General features: G+C 39.6%; 1 protein-coding gene across 1 annotated transcript in view; it reads right to left on the bottom strand.

Moving 5' to 3' along the window:
* Positions 1-23,543, bottom strand: part of Cbl (E3 ubiquitin-protein ligase CBL) — a 455,909-nt gene that overhangs the window by 26,956 nt on the left and 405,410 nt on the right. The window lies entirely within an intron of this gene.

Here is a 23,543-nt window from a genome sequence, read left to right as displayed (position 1 = left end):
GTATTGTTTATGAACTGGACATTGAGAAGACAAAAGAAGATATTTGTTGACATTAAACTTGAATTTCTGTAGACTGTAATTTTCAGGAAATACATATGAAAGAGGGTTGTTCCAGAAAACGGCAGTTGAATGAATAAACAAGGAAGATTAAAAGTTGGTTCTGTAAGTTTGAATTTGTATAGTAAATGGATGTTAGCTGGTGGCAGCATGTGTTCAGACTGTTTTGAAAGAGAGAGAGAGTAGGAATTATAGAAGCCAATTCAGAAGAACAGTCCCCATGGAAATATCTGTAGAAAAGGCATGCAGCAGAAATAGTATGTCTGTGAGAGAGAGTGGAGAGACTCAGTTAGAGATGAGTCATTAATTAACCTAACTGCGCTCTTCTGAATGGAATTTAGAAGCCTAAGAGAGGTTTTAGGGGCACTTCCCCAAATGTGGGAACAATATTCCATGGTAGGGTGGATTTGCGATTTATACAGAGTGAGCAGCTGTTTGGAAGAAAAGTAATGCCGAGAGCGAAAGAGAAAACCAAGTTTTTTAGATGCAGAGGAAACAATATTTGTAATGTGCTTGTGCCAAGAGAGATTAGAAGTCAGGGTAATCCCCAAAAGAGAGATATCATCTTGCCTAGAAATCGGAGTGTCACTCACCAAAGAAAAGCATAGCAGTAGGAGAATCCTTTTTGCGAGATATAAGACAGGACTGAGTTTTAGAAGGATTGAAATCAACTAAGCTGTCTTGCCCCACTGGATAATTATCTGGAGATTGGCATTTAAGGAATTGGCAGATGATATTCGAGAAGTTGAAGCTGATTGAGCAAGGCAAGGTTTCTCAAACTGGAAAGTGGAATGCAATGTGTGATCATCAGCAAAACTATGGATAGGATTTTTGGTCAAAGGACGAAGGTCATTATTATACAAGAGGAAAAGAGTGAGGGAAAGAATTAGTGGAGAAGTTAGAAGACAGAGAGCCATCTACCATCATCCTCAGTGAGCGGTCAGAGAGAAAACTGGATAACCAATTAAAAAAAACAGTTGGCAAACCATAAGATGGAAGCTTGTTTAGAAGGCCTTTGAGCTGTCAAGAGCTTGTGTTTCACTGAAGTTTTCCATTGAATTTGTCCATAAATGGGTAACAACATAAGCCAGAATATCACCAATGGAATCCATAACCTGGATAACCGTTGATCGAACGGAAGGTTTCTAGATAGTTTAAGAGTTCGTGGTTAATTGATTTCTCCATTACTTTAGAAACAGTAGAAGTAATTGCAATGGGACAATAATTGGATGGGAGGGATTTTTCACCCTTTTTAGGAACTGGCTAGATAAATGTAAATTTCCAAGTAAAAGGAAAAACACCTTTGGAATAAGAAAGTGAAAAAAGGCAGCAAAAAACAAAAGTTCAGGAGTGCAGACTTTGAGAACAAGTGGAAAAATACCATCAGGATCTGAAGCTTTCTTAGCATCAAGATTCGTCAAAATCCTTCTGACATCCTTATGGCGGAAGACCACAAGAGGCATTAGCATTAGTAGAGGCATTTGATGCAAGAAAGCAAGCTTATGCAGCATCAGCCAAAAAAATTAAAGTAAAATAAATAAATAAAAAATAACCACTTCCACTTCACCCCTCTGTTCGTTTGAAATACCTGTCCAGCCGAGCCTTAAACTTATTTAGGCTATCAACTTCCACGACGAGGGATGGAAGTCTGTTCCACCTACCAACCACCCGCTGGCTAAAGGCAAATTTCCGCACATCTATCCTACATCTGTCTTTCCTCAATTTGAATTTATGCCCTCTCAGGTGATTATTCTGAGCAAGAGGAAGAATATTAAAGGAGGCAGCAAAGGAAGTAAGCAAACCCTTAGCCATAATTATGAGAGCTTCCTTGGACTCAAGGGAGGTACCCATAGACTGGAAATGTGCAAATGTGACCCCAATTCACAAAGGAGGATCAAAGGCTGACACAAGTAATTATAGACCTGTGAGCTTAACTTCTGCAGGGAATAACTTTGATATTATATACTTGGATCTTAGAAAGGCTTTTGATACTGTTGCACATGGAAGACTGCTGCACAAATTGGAGCAGTGTGGCATTGGAGGCAAATTGCTGCTATGGATAAAGGGGTGGTTGAGGGGGAGAAGACAGAGAGTGGTAATCAATGGACACTGCTCATCGTGGACTAATGTTATTAGTGGAGTCCCTCAGGGTTCAGTGTTGGGTCCTTTATTGTTTTCTGTATTTATAAATGATATTGATGATGGTATATCAAGCTTAATGTCCAAGTTTGGACGATACGAAGGTTGGCAGGGTTGTCAAGAACACTACTGACACTATGCTGCTGCAACAGGATCTGGAAAGGTTGAGCAGATGGGCTGAGAGGTGGAAAATGAAGTTTAACATTGACAAATGTAAAGTACTACATATGGGAAACAGCAACCCCAGAGCAACGTATCAACTCTGTGGTACTACACTGACAGTGGTAGAGAATGAAAGGGACCTGGGGGTGGTTGTGCAGGCAGATATGAAGTTCTCTGAACAGTGCAGACGGGCTGCAAGAGTAGCTCATGGTGTATTGTCAATGATATATAGGAATTTTTCCAGCAGGGATAAGGAGGTGATTATTCCCTTGTATAAGGCGATGGTCAGGCCACACCTAGAGTACTGTATACAGGCCTGGAGACCTCATTTCAAGAAGGATGTAGAGCTGCTGGAACGAGTACAGAGAAGGGCAACAAGATTAGTGAATGGAACAAAGGGGTACTCTTACGAAGAAAGGCTTAAGTTTTGCGAATTACAGTGTCCGGAGACTAGACACCAGCGAGGTGATCTGATAGAGGTGTACAAAGCCTTGAATGGTTTGAGTATGCTCAATGCTGATGGGATTCTTCCTCTTGCTCAGAATAATCACCTGAGAGGGCATAAATTCAAATTGAGGAAAGACAGATGTAGGATGGACGTGTGGAAATTTTCCTTTAGCCAGCGGGTGGTTGGTAGGTGGAACAGACTTCCATCCCTTGTCGTGGAAGTTGATAGCCTAAATAAGTTTAAGGCTCGGCTGGACGGGTATTTCGAACGAACAGAGGGGTGAAGTGGAAGTGGTTATTTTTTATTTATTTATTTTACTTTAATTTTTTTGGCTGATGCTGCATAAGCTTGCTTTCTTGCATCAAATGCCTCTACTAATGCTAATGCTAATGCTAATTTACAAAAATTGTCATAAAGATTTGAGTTTAAAGTTACATTGCATATGACCATTAGGTCTCAAGTACCATTAGGTCCACAAGTACCTAAGGTAGAGTGTACTGTAAAATTTGAAAAAATAAAAAATTTAAAAAAATCACTATTATAAAAACAGCCCGTGTAAGTTTTGCACAGGATTTTCTGGGTCAGCAAGTAAATAGTGAACAGGCCACCCTGGCTACACAGCAGCCATATTAAACAGAACATTATATCACAAATCTGGAATAATGACTTCTTTATTGTTACTATAGAACCATTACATAGGAACCATTCAGAGTGTATTACTCTGAATGGTTCCTATATATCAGTGACATAATGTCACTGATATATAAGAATCTGATATAATGTCATTGATATATAGGATTCAATGGTTGAATGTGAAAGTGTCTGCAATTCTACCCAGACACTACCAGCATCCAATTGATGTTGGTGGACAATGCAATGTTGAGTATGTTTGGTATGACATAAGCATTGGGAGATCAAAATGAGAGTAGGCGTGTGTTATAGGCCTAATAAATTTGATGAGTATAATGAGCAATTGTGCAGAGAAATAGTGGGCCATTAAATTAGAATGTCTTATAATGGGTGATTTTAACTATCCACGTATCGACTGGAACTTGTGGATTGGTCACTCGCACACTAGCAAGGCAACCAGAGGGAGTAATACTCTTAATGTGATTATCAGCAGTGATTATTCATGCATTAAGAATTTGCAGATAAAGGAACCACTGGGTGACAGTGATCACAACGTACTGATATGGGAATTACTTAAAGAAGTAACTACCATCAAGGCTAAAGGGAAGGGCTATTGCTTTCATAAAGGTGACTACAGGGGTCTCAGACAGTTTTTAAATTCTATACAGTGGGATCAACTGATGATGTTACCAATGTTGAATTCTAAATTGACTTAAGGGACTTAATTTTGGAGACTACTAGGCTTTTCATTCCAACTAAGAAATACTGTTCAAAGTTTAGGCCTAAATGGATGTCAGATAAACGATTGAGACTCGTGGCAGAGAAGAAAAATTTATGGGATGCATATAAAGCATCAGGTGACACAGAAGCCTGTGGCAGGTAAAAACTAGTCTGTAATCAAGTCACAAAGGAGGTTAGGCAGGTGAAAACAGATTACGAGAAATCCTTGAAAAGGATGCAAAGAAAACCAGCAAAGGATTCTTTACTTATGTAAACTCTAGAAGGAAAGGGATGAATCAGATTGCACCACTTAACATAGATGGGTTGACTATGATGATCATGCTCAGGTAGCTAATAAACTGAATGAGTATTTTGAATCTACATTCACACATGAGGAGTTATTCAATGAGGGGAGTGTCAAAAGTTTATCAAACTCTAACAGGGAATTAGAGATTTTCTAATAACTGAGAGCAAAGCGGAGGAGAAATTGTTGAAGTTAAACATAAAAAAGGCAACTGGGATGGATAAGATCTATCCAGTTATATTAAAGGAGGCAGCAAAGGAAATAAGCAAAACATTAGCCATAATTATGAGAGCTTCTTTGGACTCAGGGGAGGTCCCTACGGATTGGAGGTGTGCAAATATATCACCAATTCATAAGCAAAAGGTGACACAAGTAACTATAGACCTGTTAGTTTAACCTGTGTTCCGGGGAAAATAATGGAATCACTGGTTAAAGAAGCATTGCAGGATCATCTAGACAAGACTGCAGTAATAGTTAAGACGCAGCATTTGTTTCTTAAAGGGTGGTCTTATCTGACCAATTTGATTGGATACTATGATGTGCTCACAAAGGAACTGTACGCCAAAAATAATTTTGATATTGTATATTTGGATTTCAGGAAAGCTTTTGATACTGTTGCAAATGGAAGACTGCTGTACAAATTGGAGAGATATGGCATTAAGGGTAAGTTGCTACATAGGATAAAGGGATGGTTGAGTGGGAGAAGACAGAGTGGTAATCAATGGACACTGCTCTTTGTGGACAAATGTTGTTAGTGGAGTTCCCCAGGGTTCAGTGTTGGGTCCATTGTTGTTTTGTATATTTATCAATGATATTGATGAAGGTATATCAGATTTAATGTCCAAGTTTGCAGACAATACAAAGGTTGGCAGAGTTGTTAATGACAGTAAAGACAATATGCTACTCCAACTGGATCTAGATAAGTTGGGAAAATGGGCTGAGAAGTGGCAACTGAAATTTAACATTGACAAATGCAAAGTACTGCATATGGGTACAATAACAGAAGAGAAATGTACCAACTGTGTGGTACTACACTCAGGGAAGTGGAAAGTGTAAAAGACATGGGGGTAATTGTGCAGTTGAATATGAAGTTCGCTGAGCAGTGCAGATGGGCTGCCAGGGCAGGTCGTGGAGTCTTGTCAATGATATATAGTAATTTTGCTAGCAGGGCCAGGGAGGTGATTATCCTGTTATACAAGGCAATGATCAGTCCACACCTAAAGTACTGCGTACAGGTCTGGAGGCCTCATTTTAGGAAAGATGTAGAGTTGTTAGGAGTACAAAGAAGGGCAACAAGATTGGTGAGGGGAACAAAGGGGTGCTCTTACCAAGAAAGGCTTATGTTTTGTAAATTGCAGCACCTGGAGAGCAGGCACCTGCAAGGATGATCTGATTATGATTTATAAAGTCGTCAATGCAGATGGGATTCTTCCTCTTGCTCAGATTAAGAACCTGAGGGGACACAGATTCAAATTGAGGAAAGATAGTTGTGCGGAAATTTGCCTTTAGCCAGCGGGTAGCTGATTGGTGGAACAGACTTTCATCTTTTGTTGTGGAAGTTGATAGCCTAATAAATTTAAGGCTGAGCTGGACAGGCATTTGGAATGAATAAAGGGGTCAAATGGGAGGGGTGTTTTTTTTTTTTTTTTTTGGCTGATGCTACATAAGCTTTCTTTCTTGCATCATATGCCTATGCTAATGCTATAAAAACAGCAAAGAGTTCTTTACTTATGTAAAGAACTCTTTGCTGTTTTTCATTCCTCCTAGATTTATGTAAACTCTAGGAGGAAAGAAAAACAGCATCCTTTTCCTCCTATAGTTATGTAAATTCTAGGAGTAAAGGGATGTATCAGATTGGAACAATTAACACAGATGGGTTGACTATTGATGATCACGCTCAGGTAGCTGATAATTGAATGAATATTTTGCATTTATATTCATACATGAGGAGTTATTCAATGAGGGGAATGCCAGAAGTTTATCAAAGTCTAACAGGGAGCTAAATGATTTTGTAATAACTGAGAGCAAGGTGGAGGCGAAATTGTTGAAGTTAAATATAAGGAAGGCACCTGGGGTGGACGGGATATATCCAGTTATATTAAAGGAGGCAGCAAATGAAGTAACCAAACCCTTAGCCATAATTATGAGAGCTTTCTTGGACTCAGGGTAAGTTCCCATGTACTGGAGGTTTGCAAATGTATCACCAATTCACATAGGGGGTTCAAAAGGTGACACAAGTAACTATATACCTGTTAGTTTAACTTGTGTTCCCGGGAAAATAATGAAGTCACTGGTTAAAGAAGAATTGCAGGATGATTTAGATAAGACCGCAGTAATAGGTAAGACAAAGCATAGGTTTGTTAAAGGGAGATATGACCAATTTGATTGGATACTATGATGTGGTCACAAAGGAACTGAATGTCAAAAATAATTTTGATATCATATACTTGGATTTCAGGAAAGCTTTTGATACTGTTGCACATGGAAGACTGCTGTAAAAATTGGAGAGGTATGGCATTAAGGGTAAGTTGCTACAGCGGAAAAAGGGATGGTTGAGTGGGAGAAGACAGAGTGGTAATCAATGGAGACTGCTCTTTATGGACAAATGTTATTAGTGGAGTTCCCCAGGGTTCGGTGCTGGGTCCATTGTTGTTTTTTGTATTCATCAATGATATTGAAGAAGGTATATCAGGATTAATGTCCCAGTTTGCGGATGATACAAATATTGGCAGGGTTGTTAATGACGGTAAAGACAGTTGCTACTCCAACTGAATCTAGACAAGCTGGCCAAATGGGGTGAGAAATGGCAACTGAAGTTTAACATTGACAAATGCAAAGTACTGCATATGGGTGGCAATAACCCAAGAGAAACGTACCAACTGTGTGGTACTACACTCAGTGAAGTGGAAAGTGAAAGAGACCTGGGGATAATTGTGCAGTCAAATCTAAAGTTTGCTGAGCAGTGCAGACGGGCGGCCAGGGTAGGTCATGGAGTCTTGTCAATGATATATAGGGATTTTGCTAGCAGGGACAGGGAGGTGTTTATCCCGTTAAACAAGGCAATGATCAGGCCAAACCTAGAGTACTGTGTACAGGTCTGAAGGCCTCATTTTAGGAAGGATGTAGAGTTGCTAGAATGAGTACAAAGAAGGGCAACAAGATTGGTGAGGGGAACAAAGGGGTGCTCTTACGAAGAAAGGCTTAAGTTCTGCAGATTGCAGCGCCGGGAGAGTAGTCACCTGCGAGGTGATCTCAATGAGGCCTATAAGGTCTTGAATGGGTTGAGCAAGCTGAATGCCGATGAAATTCTTCCTCATGCAAAAGATTAAGAACCTGAAATAGAAATAGTATAGATTCAAACTGAGGAAAGACAGTTGAGTTGTAGAATAGATGTGTAGAAATTTGCCTTTCGTTAGCAGGTGGTTAATTGGTGGAACAGACTTCCATCTTTTGTTGTGGAAGTTGATAGTCTAAATAAATTTAAGGCTGAGCTGGGGAACAAATGGAGGGGTGAAATGTGAGTTTTTTTTTTTTTTTTTGGCTGATGCTACACATGCTTGCTTTCTTGCATTGTATGCCTCTATAAATTGCTAATAAGACAATGGTTAGGCTGCACCTTAAATGCTGCACACAACTTTGAAAGTTACATTTTAGAAAGGATGCAGATCTGCTTGAATGGGCACAGAGAATAGTAATAAAATTAGCCAGGGACAAAATGATTTTACCATGAAAGACTTGAATTCTATAAATTGCAGCATCTGGAAACTATGAATCTACAAGGAGATCTGCATCCTTGATTTTCTGACCTGACTGAAAGCAAATTTCCTTACTTTTATCCTTTTGCATATTTTCTCTTTCTCTCTTCCACACTCACCCACAAGGGAACATAAATTTAAATTGGAAAAGGATGGTTGCAGGATAGATGTGTGGAAATTTGCTTTCAGTCAGAAGGAATTGTTGAAATAGTTTGAATAAATTTAAATGATTGGAAAAATTATTAGAAGGGTGGAACAACATTAAATAAACTCTTCACTATTAATATAACTGTGACTGCTTTTGTAGTACTCTTTATGGATATCAGCTGTACAGGGTTATTATTATTATTTATTATGTTATTATGGCAACTTTTCCATGAATTATTCATTCCATTTATTCTAACTTACCTATGAACTGTATAGTCTGTGAAGTAAGGCATGTTCTCTGGCTCTAGATATGTTTCTTGCGAGCAGAGGAAGACTTAATTTTGGTTATAAGATATTACATGTCATTTTTATTTACACTGTGCAAATAAAGATGATTCAATATTTTATAATATCAAGTTCTTATCTTAAAATATCAAGTACAATTCTATTGTATGACTTCATCTGTTATTTTTCACCATCAGATTGTTTCAGAAGGGAAGCATTCTTCCTTGCACCATATAGCTATAATAATAATAATAATAATAATAATAATAATAATAATGTTTGATTTTATTTATATATATTTTTTTTTTTTCTAGAGAAGAAAGGATGTCCTGTGTCGCTCTCTTTCCCTACAAAAGTTTGACATATTTCTTCTGTTTTTTTTTTCTTTCCTTTCTATTTCCACTTGTTCAGCTTGGTGATGTATATTTGGAAGTGACTTGAGCACAGGATATAAATTTGGATGTGATTTAGGCATAGGATAATTTTCCTGAAGTTACTGGTTGTATTGCATTCTTTGATTCATGGTAGAAGAAGTCAGGTTAGGGTTTATATTTCAGTATTATTTTCTGTTTTTCCCACTTTGGCATGATCTTGTATAATTTCATAATCTTTGAGCAACTGGGGGCAAAAAGGAACACTTCTATATTCTACAAACTTTTTGCAAGTACAGACTGTATTTGTGGCATGTGTGAAAACATTGTTTATATGGAATATATTTTCAGATAGGCTTTTATATGCATTGGCAATTGTTGTGTATTAAATGAAAATATCAGATTTTGGTGGGCTTCACATTTCCATCACTCTTTAGCATTTGCATTAGTAAAGGCATATAATGCAAGAAAGCAAGCTTATGCAGCACCAGCCAAAAAAAACCCGTTCCCATTTCACCCCTCCATTCGTTCCAAATACCTGTCCAGCTCAGCTTTAAATTTATTTAGGCTATCAACTTCCACAACAAAAGCTGGAAGTCTGTTCCACCAATCAACTCCCCACTGGCTAAAGGCAAACTTCTGCAAATCTATCCTACAACATTCTTTCCTCAATTTGAATTTATGCCCTCTCAGCTGATTATTCTGAGCAAGAGGAAGAATCAAATCATCACTGAGCATGAACAAACCATTCAAAGATTTATACACCTCAATAAGATCACCTCACAGGCACCTAGTCTCCAAACACTGTAATCTGCAAAACTTAAGCCTTTCTTCGTAAGAGCAACCCTTTGTTCCATTCACTAATCTTGTTGTTCTTCTCTGTACTCGTTTCAACATCTATACATCCTTCTTAAAATGAGGCCTCCAGACCTGTATACAGTACTCAAAGTGTGGCCTGACCATCGCCTTATACAAGGGGATAATCACCTCCTTATCCCTGCTAGAAAACTTCCTGTGTATCACTGAAAGACACTGAGCTACTCTTTGAGACTGACTGCACTGCTCAGAAAACTTCATAACTGCTTGCACAATTACCTCCAGGTCCTTTTCGTTCTCTACCACTGTCAGTGTAGTACCAGAGACTTGATACGTCACTCTGGGGTTACTACTTCCCATATGTAATACTTTACATTTGCCAATGTTAAACTTTATTTGCCACCTCTTAGCCCATCTCAACTTTTCTAGATCCTGTTGTTAGTGTCATTAGTCATTAGTGTCCTTAACAACCCTGCCAACCTTCATATCGTCTGCAAACTTGGACATTAAGCTTCATATACCATCATCAATATCATTTATAAATACAGAAAACAACAATGGACCCAACACTGAACCCTGAAGGACTCCACTAATAACATTAGTCCACGATTAGAAGTGTCCATTGATTACCACTCTGTCTTCTCCCACTCAACCATTCCTTTATCCATAGCAGCAATTTGCCTCCAATGCCACACTGCTCTAATTTGTTCAACAGTCTTCCATGTGCAACAGTATCAAAAGCCTTTCTAAGGTCCAAATATAAAGTCATTCCCTACATCCAGTTCCTTTGTGACCACATCATAGTATCCAATCAGATTGGTCAGGCAAGACTTTCCCTTAAAAAAACCATGCTGCGTCCAGCTATAACTGAAGTCTTGTCTAGATGATCCTGCAGTACTTCTTTAACCAGTGCCTCCATTAATTTTCCTGGAACAGAAGTTCAACTAACAGGTCTGTAATTACCTGTCTCTACCTTTGATCCTCCTTTGTGGATTGGGGTCGCATTTGCGCATCTCCAGTCCATGGTTTCCCACCTCTGAGTCCATAGAAGCTCTCATAATTATGGCTAAGGGTTTGTTTACTTCCTTTGCTGCCTTCTTTAATATAACTGAATAGATCCCATCCACCCCGGGTGCCTTTTTTATGATTATCTTCAACAATTCTCCTCCACTTTCTTCTCAGTTATTATAAAATCATCCAGCTCATTGCCAGAGTCTAACTCACCTCTGGCACTCCCCTCCCTGAATAACTCCTCATGGGTGAATGTAGATGCAAAATACTCATTGAGTTTGTTAGCCACCTGAGCAGGATCATCAACAGTTAAACCATCAATATCAAGTGGACCAATCTGATACATCCCTTTCATTCTAGAGTTTACATAGGTAAAGAACTCTTTGTTGTTTTTCTTTGCATCCTTTGCCAAAGATTTCTCATAATCTGCCTTTCCCTGCCTAATCTCCTTTGTGACTTAGTCACAGACCAGCTTATAACTATCATAGGCTTCCATGTCACCCATTAATTTATATGTATCCAATGCATTTTTCTTCTCTGCCATATGTCTCATTAGTTCATCTGATATCCATTTAGGCCTAAACCTTGAACAATATTTCTTAGTTGGTATGTAAAATCTAGTAGTTTCCAAGATAAATTCTTTGAATGCTTCCCATTTTGAATTTGCTGTTGGTAGCATCAGTTGGTCCCACCGTATACAGTCTCAGACCACCGTAGTCGCCTTTATGAAAGCAAAACCCCTTCCCTTTACCCTGATAGTAGTAACCTATTTACTACTGCAAAGAAAAACAGAAAAGAGTTCTTTACCTATTTAAACTCGAGAAGGAAAGGGATGAATCAGATTGGTCCACTGGATGTTGATGGTTCAACAGTTGAGGATCCAGCTCAGGTGGCTAACAATCTAAACGAGTATTTTGCATCTACATTCACACATGAGGAGTTATTCAGGAAGGGGAATGTCGTAGGTGAAGTAAACATTGGCAGTGAGCTAGATGATTTTCTAATAACTGAGAGGAAAGTGGAGGAGAAATTGTTGAGGATAAACATAAAAAAGGCACCCGGAGTGGATGGGATCTATCCAGTTATATTAAAGGAGGCAGCAAAGGAAGTAAGCAAACCCCTAGCCATAATTATGAGAGCTTCTTTGGACTCAGGGGAGGTACCCATGGACTGGAGATGTGCAAATGTAACCCCAATTCACAAAGGAGGATCAAAGGCTGACACAAGTAATTATAGACCTGTTAGTTTAACTTCGGTTCCAGGAAAATTAATGGAGGCACTGGTTAAAGAAGCACTGCAGGATCATCTCGACAAGAATTCAGTTATAGCTCAGACACAGCATAGGTTTGTTAGGGGCAGGTCTTGTCTGACCAATTTGATTGGATACTATGATGTAGTCACAAAAGAACTGGATGCAGGGAATAACTTTGATATTATATATTTGGATCTTAGAAAGGCTTTTGATACTGTTGCGCATGGAAGACTGCTGCACAAATTGGAGAAGTGTGGCATTCAAGGCAAATTGCTGCTATGGATAAAGGGATGGTTGAGTGGCAGAAGACAGAGAGTGGTAATCAATGGACACTGCTCAACGTGGACTAATGTTATTAGTGGAGTTCCTCAGGGTTCAGTGTTGGGTCCATTGTTGTTTTCTGTATTTATAAATGATATTGATGATGGTGTATCAGGCTTAATGTCCAAGTTTGCAGACGATACAAAGGTTGGCAGGGTTGTTAAGGACACTACTGATACTATGCTGCTGCAACAGGATCTGGAAAGGTTGAGCAGATGGGCTGAGAGGTGGCAAATGAAGTTTAACATTGACAAATGTAAAGTACTACATATGGGAAACAGTAACCCCAGATCAACGTATCAACTCTGTGGTACTACGCTGACAGTGGTAGAGAATGAAAAGGACCTGGGGGTAATTGTACAGGCAGATATGAAGTTCTCTGAGCAGTGCAGACGAGCTGCAAGAGTAGCTCATGGTGTCTTGTCAATGATATACAGGAATTTTTCTAGCAGGGACAGGGATGTGATTATTCCCTTGTATAAGGCATTGGTCAGGCCACACCTTGAGTACTGTATACAGGTCTGGAGGCCTCATTTCAAGAAGGATGTAGAGCTGCTGGAACGATTACAGAGAAGGGCAACAAGATTAGTGAATGGAACAAAGGGTTGCTCTTACGAAGAAAGGCTTAAGTTTTGCAAATTACAGAGCCTGGAGACTAGGCATCGCCGAGGTGATCTGATAGAGGTGTACAAGGCTTTGAATGGCTTGAGCATGCTCAATGCCGATGGGATTCTTCCTCTTGCTCAGAATAATCACCTGAGAGGGCATAAATTCAAATTGAGGAAGGACGGATGTCGGATAGATGTGCGGAAATTCGCCTTTAGCCAGTGGGCAGTTGGTTTGTGGAATAGACTTCCATCGCTTGTTGTTGAAGTTGATAGCCTAAACAAATTTAAGGCTCAGCTGGACAGGTATTTCGAACGAATTGAGGGGTGAAATGGGAGTAGTGGTTGTTTTTTTTTTTTTTTTTTTTTTTGGCTGATGCTCAATAAGCTTGTTTTCTTGCATCATATGCCTCTACTAATGCTAATGCTAATGCTATTTGAGTAAATCCCACTTCAGCACACTGTGATCACTGCCACCTAGTGGTTCCTTTATTTGCAGATTCTTAATGCATGAAGAATAATCAGATCAAGAGTATTACTCTCTCTAGTTGCCTCCCGAACATGCTGATGTAGAAAACAATCATCCAATAAATCCACAAAAGCCTTGCTAGTGTGTGAGTGACCAACCCACAAATTCCAAACAATATCTGGGAAATTAAAACCCCCTATTATAAGACTCTGATTTACTGGCCCACTCTATTTCCCTGTACAGTTTCTTATACTCATCAGTCATTAGGCCTATAACACACTCCTACTCTCAATTTTGATCTCCCAATGCTTATGTCACACCAAACTGACTCTACACTGCCTGTTCTGCGATGTCAACTGACCTCACTTCCTTGGATTTTGTGTTTCTTAACTAATAGCATAATAACCCCTCCTCCCTTCCTCTCTTGTCTATCCTTCTGTACACATTGTACTCTTCAAATTCCAGTTCTGCATTCCTTATATCTATGCGACATCATGTCTGTGATATCCCAACAATATCTGCCTTTGATTTTTTTAAGCAATACCTCAAATTCATCAAATTTATTTACAAACTCCAAGCATTGGTGTGCACGCAAGTATACATGCACCTGTTCTTTTTCTTAGGTACCCTAACACAACCCATGTGTTTACTTGTACCGTAATGACTCCCAGCAGTCTCTGTAATACCCTGCATCTTGTTTTCCAGGCTGCTGCTCATTCCAATCGAAGCAGTGCAAGAATCACTTTCATCTCTGCCAGTGGATACTCAATCTATTAGTCCTTGTATCCCCCCCATGCTAGCAGTTTTCTGACCCACCTAACACTGCCTCAATAGCATCAGCAAATATTCTTGCCACCTTTCTATTTAAGTGTATCCCATCCCTGTAGAAGCAGTCTCTCCTGTGAACAAGTACAGACCAGGCTGAAAAAAATTGTACCCCTTGAGCCTTGCACAATCTTTCCAGAGTCGAATTTATCGAAAAGGCTCTCATCATATACTCTCTCCTATTGTGTCTGGGCAGAATTGCAGACACTTTAAAATTCAATTCACGGCTTTTTTTCAACAGTGACCTGTACTTGTAAATACTGCGCAATCTTCGATTTATTCAAGTATTACAACATGGATTTTTCAGGTTTGAAGAGTATCACAGATGAAGGTAAGTAAATTAAGTTGGGTAAAAATAGTTTTTGTGATTGTATTTGCCTATGTTTGTTCTTTTGAGATTGTTTTTGCTCAGCGCGAGCACTACAGCACCAACGAACCCACTGGCATAGCCACAGATTTGAGTACATCACAAAAGTCCAAAAATTTAGAATATATTATACTTCACACTGCTTGTGAAAAGGTTATTTTGTATGGAAAATATAATGCTAGTGACAGAATTAACTTATTATTATTCTTAGCCATATGGTGCAAGGAAGTGTGAGGCTTATGTTGCACTAGCCAAAAAATAAATTCTGAACCACCCTGAGAGAGAGAGAGAGAGAGAGAGAGAGAGAGAGAGAGAGAGAGAGAGAGAGAGAGAGAGAGAGAGAGGGAGAATTACCAAGAAAGAGAAGAATGATGATACCCAGCTCAGGACCCTGGGTGTGCCAAGCCCATACTCACTAGATGTGAGCCCCTGGGGTTACATACTAAATTTGTAAGAGTTTTCTTTGTCTACTAGCATTTCCCGCCAAAACTGGAAAATCGTGGTTTGTGACTTCTAGTGGGCGTACACTGGAAATAAGTACTACAAACCACTATGTAAAACATCAGCAAATGACTTATTTGTAGGAAAGGGAATATAATTCAGAAATTGTGGCTGAAAAATCAAATAATGACAAAATTCTGAATAATGACTTAAAAGATTCCACTGAAAACGAAGCTAGAGTGCTCAGGGAGCAAGCACCTACTAATGAGGAAAATGGTAATGAACTGGATAGCTGGCCTCCTTAGTATTAAGAATGGCAGGAAAGGGAAAAATCGAGAAACTATAGAAATTCCAGAGATGCAATAAAAGACAAGAAGATTCATAATGCATCTTCATGCATTAAGAATCTGCAGATAAAGGAACCACTAGGTGGCAGTGATCACAGTGTGCTGAAGTGGGATTTACTCAAAGAGGTAACTACCATCAGGGGTAAAGGGAAAGGTTTTTGCTTTCGTAAAGGTGAATATGATGGTCTGAGACAGTATTTAAATTCTATACAGTGGGACCAACTGATGATGTGACCAACAGCAAATTCAAAATGGGAAGCATTCAAAGAACTTATCATGGAAGCTACTAGGCTTTACATACCAACTAAGAAATATTGTTCAAGGTTTAGGCCTAAATGGATGTCAGATGAACTAATGAGACATATGGCAGAGAAGAAAAATGTATGGGATACATATAAATTAACACGCGACACAGAAGCCTATGATAGATATAAGCTGGTCTGTAACCAAGTTACAAAGGAGGTTAGGCAGGCAAAGGCAGATTACGAAAAATCTTTGGCAAAGGAGGCAAAGAAAAGGATGCATCCCAGTCCTTCTAGAGTTTACTTATGTAAACTCTAGAAGGACTGGGATGAATCAGATTGGTCCACTTGATATCGATGGTTCAACTGTTGATGATCCTGCTCAGGTCATCATCATCATCATCATCAGCCATTTTCAATCCACTGCAGGATGAAGGCCTCTCCAGCAACTTTCCAGTTCCTTCTGTTTTGAGCACTGGCCATCCATTTACTACTCAAAAACTCATGAATTTCATCTATCCATCTCCGCCTTTGTCTTCCAGGTTTTCTTCTAGCTCCTCTTGGGTACCATTCTGTTATTTTCTTAGTCCATCTGTCATCATGTCTTCAAGCTATGTGTCCTGCCCAAGACCATTTTAGTTCTTTAGTTTTGATAAGAATGTCCTTTACTTGAGTTTGCTGCCTAATCCATGTGTTTCTCTTCTTATCTAACAGTCTGATTCCCAATATAATTCGTTCCATTCTTCGCTGTGTAGTTCTCAGCTTCTCTTCCATTCTTTTGGTGAGTGCCCAAGTTTCACTTCCATAAGTCATGGTGGGGAGTATACATTGATTCATTATTTTACGTTTCAGACAAACTGGGATATTGCTCTTCAGTATGTGACTATATTTCCTGAATGCTATCCATCCAAAATTTATTCTTCTCTTGACTTCCAGCCATTTATCATTATTACAGCTAATAACTTGTCCCAGATAAGTATATGACTCCACCTTTTCAATTACTGCTCCTTCAATCATTATTTCCCTTTCCGTGGCATACTTGTTCATCATTACTTTTGTTTTAGCCATATTCATCTTTAGTCCAAAATCCTTACTAACTGTGCATAACTGATTAAGATTTTCCTCTAATTCTTTGGGATTGTGGCTTATGACCACAATGTCATCTGCAAATCGTAAATGGTTTAGGTACTCTCCGTTCACATTGACTCCTTTCTGTGACCAGTCTAATCTTCTGAAAGCTTCCTCAAGGGCAGCAGTAAACAGCTTCGGAGATATTGTGTCTCCTTGTCGAACTCCTTTCTCGATTTTAAATTTGCTACTGTCTTTGTCTAGTCTAATAAAGGATGTAGCACTCTCATATATTTTCTTCAAAATCATAATATATGGAGTATCTATGCCTTGTCTTTCCAGTGCCCGAAACATTGCCTTATGCTGTATGGAGTCAAATGCCTTTTCATAATCCACAAATGCCAGGCATAATGGTGTTTTATATTCATTTGCTTTCTCCATTAGCTGTGATATTACGTGAAGGTGATCCATAGTTGAGAATCCTGTCCTAAAGCCAGCTTGCTCTTTCGGTTGATTCTCATCAAGTATTCTTTCTAATCTGTTAGTAATGACCCTTGTGAACAACTTGTAGATATGGGATAACAAGCTAATTGGTCTATAATTTCCAATTTCTGATTTATCTCCTTTCTTATGCAGCAAAACTATGATTGCATTATTCCACTGCTTAGGCATCACACCTTTTCTAGTGCACTTTGTGAAGAGCCTGCTCAGGTAGCTAACAAACTAAATGAATATTTTGCATCGACATTCACACATGAGGTGTTATTCAGCAAGGAGAATTTCAACTCTGTGTATTCAACTCTGGCAGTAAGCTAGATAGTCTTGTAATAACCGAGAGTAAAGTGGAGGAGAAATTGTTGAAGATAAACACAATAAAGGCACCTGGGGTGGATGGGATCTATCCAGTTATATTAAAGGAGCCAGCAAACGAAGTAAGCAAACCCTTAGCCATAATTATGAGAGCTTCCTTGAACTCAGAGGAGGTACTCATAGACTGGAGATGTGCAAATGTGACCCAAATTCACAAAGGAGGATCAAAGGCTGACACAAGTAATTATAGACCTGTGAGTTTAACTTCTGTTCCAGGAAAATTAATGAAGGCACTGATTAAAGAAGCACTGCAGGATCATCTAGACAAGACTTCAGTTATAGCTCTGACACAGCATGGTTTTGTTAAGGGAAAGCCTTGCCTGACCAATTTCATTGGATACTATGATCCAGCCACAAAAGAAATGGATGCAGGGAATAACTTTGATATTATATATTTGGATCTTAGAAAGGCTTTTGATACTGTTGCACATGGAAGACTGCTGCACAAATTGGAGCAGTGTGGCAATGGAGGCAAATTGCTGCTATGGATAAAAGGATGGTTGAGGGGGAGAAGATAGACAGTGGTAATCAATGGACACTGCTCATCATGGACTAATGTTATTAGTGGAGTCCCTCAGGGTTCAGTGTTGGGTCCATTATTGTTTTCTGTATTTATAAATGATATTGATGATGGTATATCAAGCTTAATGTCCAAGTTTGCAGATGATACAAAGGTTGACAGGGTTGTTAACGATACTACTGATGCTATGCTGCTGCAACAGGATCTGAAAAGGTTGAGCAGATGGGCTGAGAGGTGGCAAATGAAGTTTAACATTGACAAATGTTGGTTGGTTGGTTATTTGGATTTTAGGAGCATTAGCAATTAAGATCATATTGCTCCGGGGATATGTGATGGTCATTTCCTGACCTTTCCGCATCCCCCGTATTTGGTCTAATCAAGAAGCGTGTGCTATGCATTGAAAAATGCAAAGTACTACATATGGGAAACAGCAACCCCAGAGCAACGTATCAACTCTGTGGTACTACACTGAGAGTGGTAGAGAATGAAAAGGATCTGAGGGTAATTGTCCAGGCAGATATGAAGTTTTGTGAGCAGTGCAGACGGGCTGCAAGTGTAGTTCATGGCGTCTTGTCAATGATATACAGAAATTTTTCTAGCAGGGATATGGAGGTGATTATTCCCTTTTATAAGGCAATGGTCAGGCCACACTTTGAGTACTGTATACAGGTCTGGGGGCCTCATTTCAAGAAGGATGTAGAGCTGCTGGAACGAGTACAGAGAAGGGCAACAAGATTAGTGAATGGATCAAACGGTTGCTCTTACGAAGAAAGGCTTAAGTTTTGCAAATTACAGTGTCTGGAGACTAGGCACCTACGAGGTGATCTGATTGAGGGGCATAAAGCCTTGAATGGTTTGAGCATGCTCAATACTGATGGGATTCTGCCTCTTGCTCAGAATAATCACCTGAGAGGGCATAAATTCAGATTGAGGAAAGACAGATGTAGGATAGATGTGGGGAAATTTGCCTTTAGCCAGCGGGCAGTTGGTTGGTGGAACAGACTTCCATCCCTTGTTGTGGAAGTTGATAGTCTAAATAAATTTAAGGCTCAGCTGGACAGGTTTTTCGAACGAATGGAGGTGTGAAATGGAAGTGTTTTTTTTTTGGTTTTTTTTGGCTGATGCTGCATAAGCTTGCTTTCTTGCATCATATGCCTCTACTAATGCTAATGCTAAAGAACTAAAACTAGACTACTTAACAAATTTGACTGAATCTATCAAACAGGCAAAGGAAACCAGAGTGTATCTAGAAGAATATATGCACAAGCAAACCAACAGGATTACTTCTGGAATTAGGCTGCAGATAGTGAACTATTGGTCACTGCTTGAGCAGCAGCTGATGGAATTAAACACAGAGAACCAAGTGTTAAAATCAAAATTAGATTACAACTGAGGAGAACAACACAACGGCCAGATACTTTCAGACTATATAGCCAACTCACTCTTTCAAGTGCTAAATCAACCAAATAACCCCCCATCTTTTAGCAGTACCATGTGGGAGAGTGACATTGATATCTCTTGCCACTAATTAAATAGCTTATAAAATCACAGACTCGTGTGTCCAGCCAGCCTGGACCACATCAGATCATAGAGCCATTTCCTTTAAACTAAACAGGCAATTACAAACAACCCAACACTCCCTGTTGGATGTCAAAAGGTATAACCTTAAAAAGGCAAACTGGCAGATTTTTGCAGAACATACAGCAGCTGAGCTGCAAAAACAGGAAAATGAGTGGTCTAGATTAGGCAACTGTAGCCCGGATGAGCAAGCACTGACTATGACAAACATTTTAACGAAAACAGCAACCCTGTCTATCCCATGGGAAAAACCGAGGCAGCAGGTAGTTCCCTGGTGGTGCCCCAAACTGACTATACTCAGAAGTAGGTTACACCAGGCAAGGAGACATTTTCAAAGAGCCAGAACATCTAGGCCACAAAATGAGGTGGATGCACTGAGAGATTCTTATAGAACTCTCAGGAATGAGTATATAGCCCTCATAAGAGACAAGAAAAAGAAATGCTGGAGACACTTGGTGAGAACTACTGGAAACAATAACTCCTGGGGAGTTGTCTACAGAATAGTGACCAAAAAGCTGCCAAGAGGAGATGTCTTAGAAACTACTGTCAAAGCAGATGGAACCCCAACCCTGTGCTGGGTGGATTCTGTAAATAACATCCTAGACAGTATCATTCAGATTGAAACTGGGAATCATTCCTTCACCTAGCTAGACATTATAAAAGAAAACACTGTATATGATAATGCCAATATTGAACCTCTATTTACTAAACAAGACTTAGAAATAGCACTATCTGAAACCAAAAACAATAAATGCCCAGGTTTTGATCTCTTAGAGGTTGAGATTATCAAAAAATTAGCAGAAATAGCACTAGACAAATTAATAGCACTATACAATAACTGTATGACAGAAGGTATATTCCCAAAAATATGGAAAAAAGCAATGTTAAGATTAATTCTCAAAAACCCTGAAAAACTCCCTACTGATCCCAAATCATATAGACCAATAGCCCTATTCCCTGTACTAGGGAAAATATATAAAAGACTAATATATAGCAGATTAGATCAATATTACACAGAAGCAGGTTTACATTCCAACAATCAGTATGGTTTTAAGAAGGGCAATTCTACGGAGGATGCCATGCACCACCTACTAACAACAGTTAAAAACACAGAGGAGAAATATATGCTAGTAATCTCCACTGATTTTGCTGGGGCATTTGACTCACCTCTGGTGGCCTAGGGTCCTTAGGAAACTCAGCCAGGCAAATGCCCCACAAAACCTCTATAAGTTAATAAACAGCTACCTTACAGACAAAAGTAAGAAGCCATTTGCAGAAGCCTGAAAAACAAGATGCATGGTATTTCAGAGACTACTGGGGGCCATTGCGGTACAAGTAAACACATGGGTTGTGTTAGGGTAGCTAAGAATAGAAACAGGTGCAGGTATACTTGCGTGTACACCAATGCTAGGAGTTTAGTAAATAAATTTGATGAATTTGAGGTATTGCTCAAAACATCGAAGGCAGATATTGTTGGGATATCAGAGACGTGGTGTCACACAGATATAAGGGATGCAGAACTGCAATTTGGGGAGTACAACGTCTACAGAAAGGATAGACAGGATAGGAAGGGAGGAGGGGTTATGTTATTAGTTAAGAAACACATAAAAACCAAGGAAGTGAAGCCAGTCGACATCGCTGGACAGTGCAGTGTGGAGTCAGTTTGGTGTGACATAAACATTGGGAGATCAAAATTGAGAGTAGGAGTGTGCTATAGGCCTAATGACTCTGATGAGTATAATAAGGAACTGTACAGGGAAATAGAGTGGGCCAGTAAATCAGAGTGTCTTATAATGGGAGATTTTAATTTCCCAGATATTGACTGGAATTTGGGGGCTGGTTACTCACACACTAGCAGGACTTTTGTGGATTTATTGGATGATTGTTTTCTACATCAGCATGTTCGGGAGGCAACTAGAGGGAGTAATACTCTTAATTTGATTATCAGCAGTGATTCTTCATGCATTAAGAATCTGCAGATAAATGAACCACTAGGTGGCAGTGATCACAGTGTGCTGAAGTGGGATTTACTCAAAGAGGTAACTACCATTAGGGGTAAAGGGAAGGGTTATTGCTTCCGTAAAGGCGACTACGATGGACTAAGACAGTATTTAAATTCTATACAGTGGGACCAACTGATGATGTTACCAACAGCAAATTCAAAATGGGAAGCATTCAAAGAACTTATCTTGGAAGCTACTAGGCTTTACATACCAACTAAGAAATATTGTTCAAGGTTTAGGCCAAAATGGATGTCAGATGAACTAATGAGGCATATGGCAGAGAAGAAAAATGCATGGGATACATACAAATTAACACATGACACAGAAGCCTATGATAGATACAAGTTGATATGCAACCAAGTTACAAAGGAGGTTAGGCAGGCGAAGGCAGATTACGAGAAATCCTTGGCAAGGGATGCAAAGAAAAACAGCAAAGAGTTCTTTACTTATGTAAACTCTAGAAGGAAGGGGATGAATCAGATTGGTCCACTTGATATTGATGGGTCAACTGTTGATGATCCTGCTCAGGTAGCTAACAAACTAAATGAATATTTTGCATCGACATTCACACATGAGGAGTTATTCAGCGAGGGGAATGCCAGAGGTGTATTCAACTCTAGCAGTAAGCTACAGAATATTGAAATAACTGGGAGTAAAGTGGAGGAGAAACTGTTGAAGATAAACACAAGAAAGGCACCCGGTGTGGATGGGATCTATCCAGTTATATTAAAGGAGGCAGCAAAGGAAGTAAGCAAACCCTTAGCCATAATTATGAGAGCTTCCTTGGACTCAGGGGAGGTACCCATAGACTGGAAATGTGCAAATGTGACCCCAATTCACAAAGGAGGATCAAAGGCTGACACAAGTAATTATAGACCTGTGAGCTTAACTTCTGTTCCAGGAAAATTAATGGAGGCACTGGTTAAAGAAGCACTGCAGGATCATTTAGACAAGACTTCAGTTATAGCTCAGACACAGCATGGTTTTGTTAAGGGGAAGTCTTGCCTGACCAACTTGATTGGATACTATGATGCAGTCACAAAAGAACTGGATGCAGGGAATAACTTTGATATTATATACTTGGATCTTAGAAAGGCTTTTGATACTGTTGCACATGGAAGACTGCTACACAAATTGGAGCAGTGTGACATTGGAGGCAAATTGCTGCTATGGATAAAGGGGTGGTTGAGGGGGAGAAGACAGAGAGTGGTAATCAATGGATACTGCTCATCGTGGACTGATGTTATTAGTGGAGTCCCTCAGGGCTCAGTGTTGGGTCCATTATTGTTTTCTGTATTTATAAATGATATTGATGATGGTATATCAGGCTTAATGTTCAAGTTTGCAGACGATACAAAGGTTGGCAGGGTTGTCGAGGACACTACTGACACTATGCTGCTGCAACAGGATCTGGAAAGGTTGAGCAGATGGGCTGAGAGGTGGCAAATGAAGTTTAACATTGATAAATGTAAAGTACTACACATGGGAAACAGCAACCCCAGAGCAACGTATCAACTCTGTGGTACTACACTGACAGTGGTAGAGAATGAAAGGGACTTGGGGGTGGTTGTGCAGGCAGATATGAAGTTCTCTGAGCAGTGCAGACGGGCTGCAAGAGTAGGTCATGGAGTATTGTCAATGATATACAGGAATTTTTCCAGCAGGGATAAGGAGGTGATTATTCCATTGTATAAGGCGATGGTCAGGCCACACCTAGAGTACTGTATACAGGTCTGGAGGCCTCATTTCAAGAAGGATGTAGAGCTGCTGGAACGAGTACAGAGAAGGGC

This window comes from Mastigoproctus giganteus, chromosome 9, assembly GCF_048544385.1.
Source record: "Mastigoproctus giganteus isolate SK-2022 chromosome 9, ASM4854438v1, whole genome shotgun sequence".
NCBI classification, from domain to species: domain Eukaryota; kingdom Metazoa; phylum Arthropoda; class Arachnida; order Uropygi; family Thelyphonidae; genus Mastigoproctus; species Mastigoproctus giganteus.
This window is presented reverse-complemented; position numbering and strand designations above follow the sequence as displayed.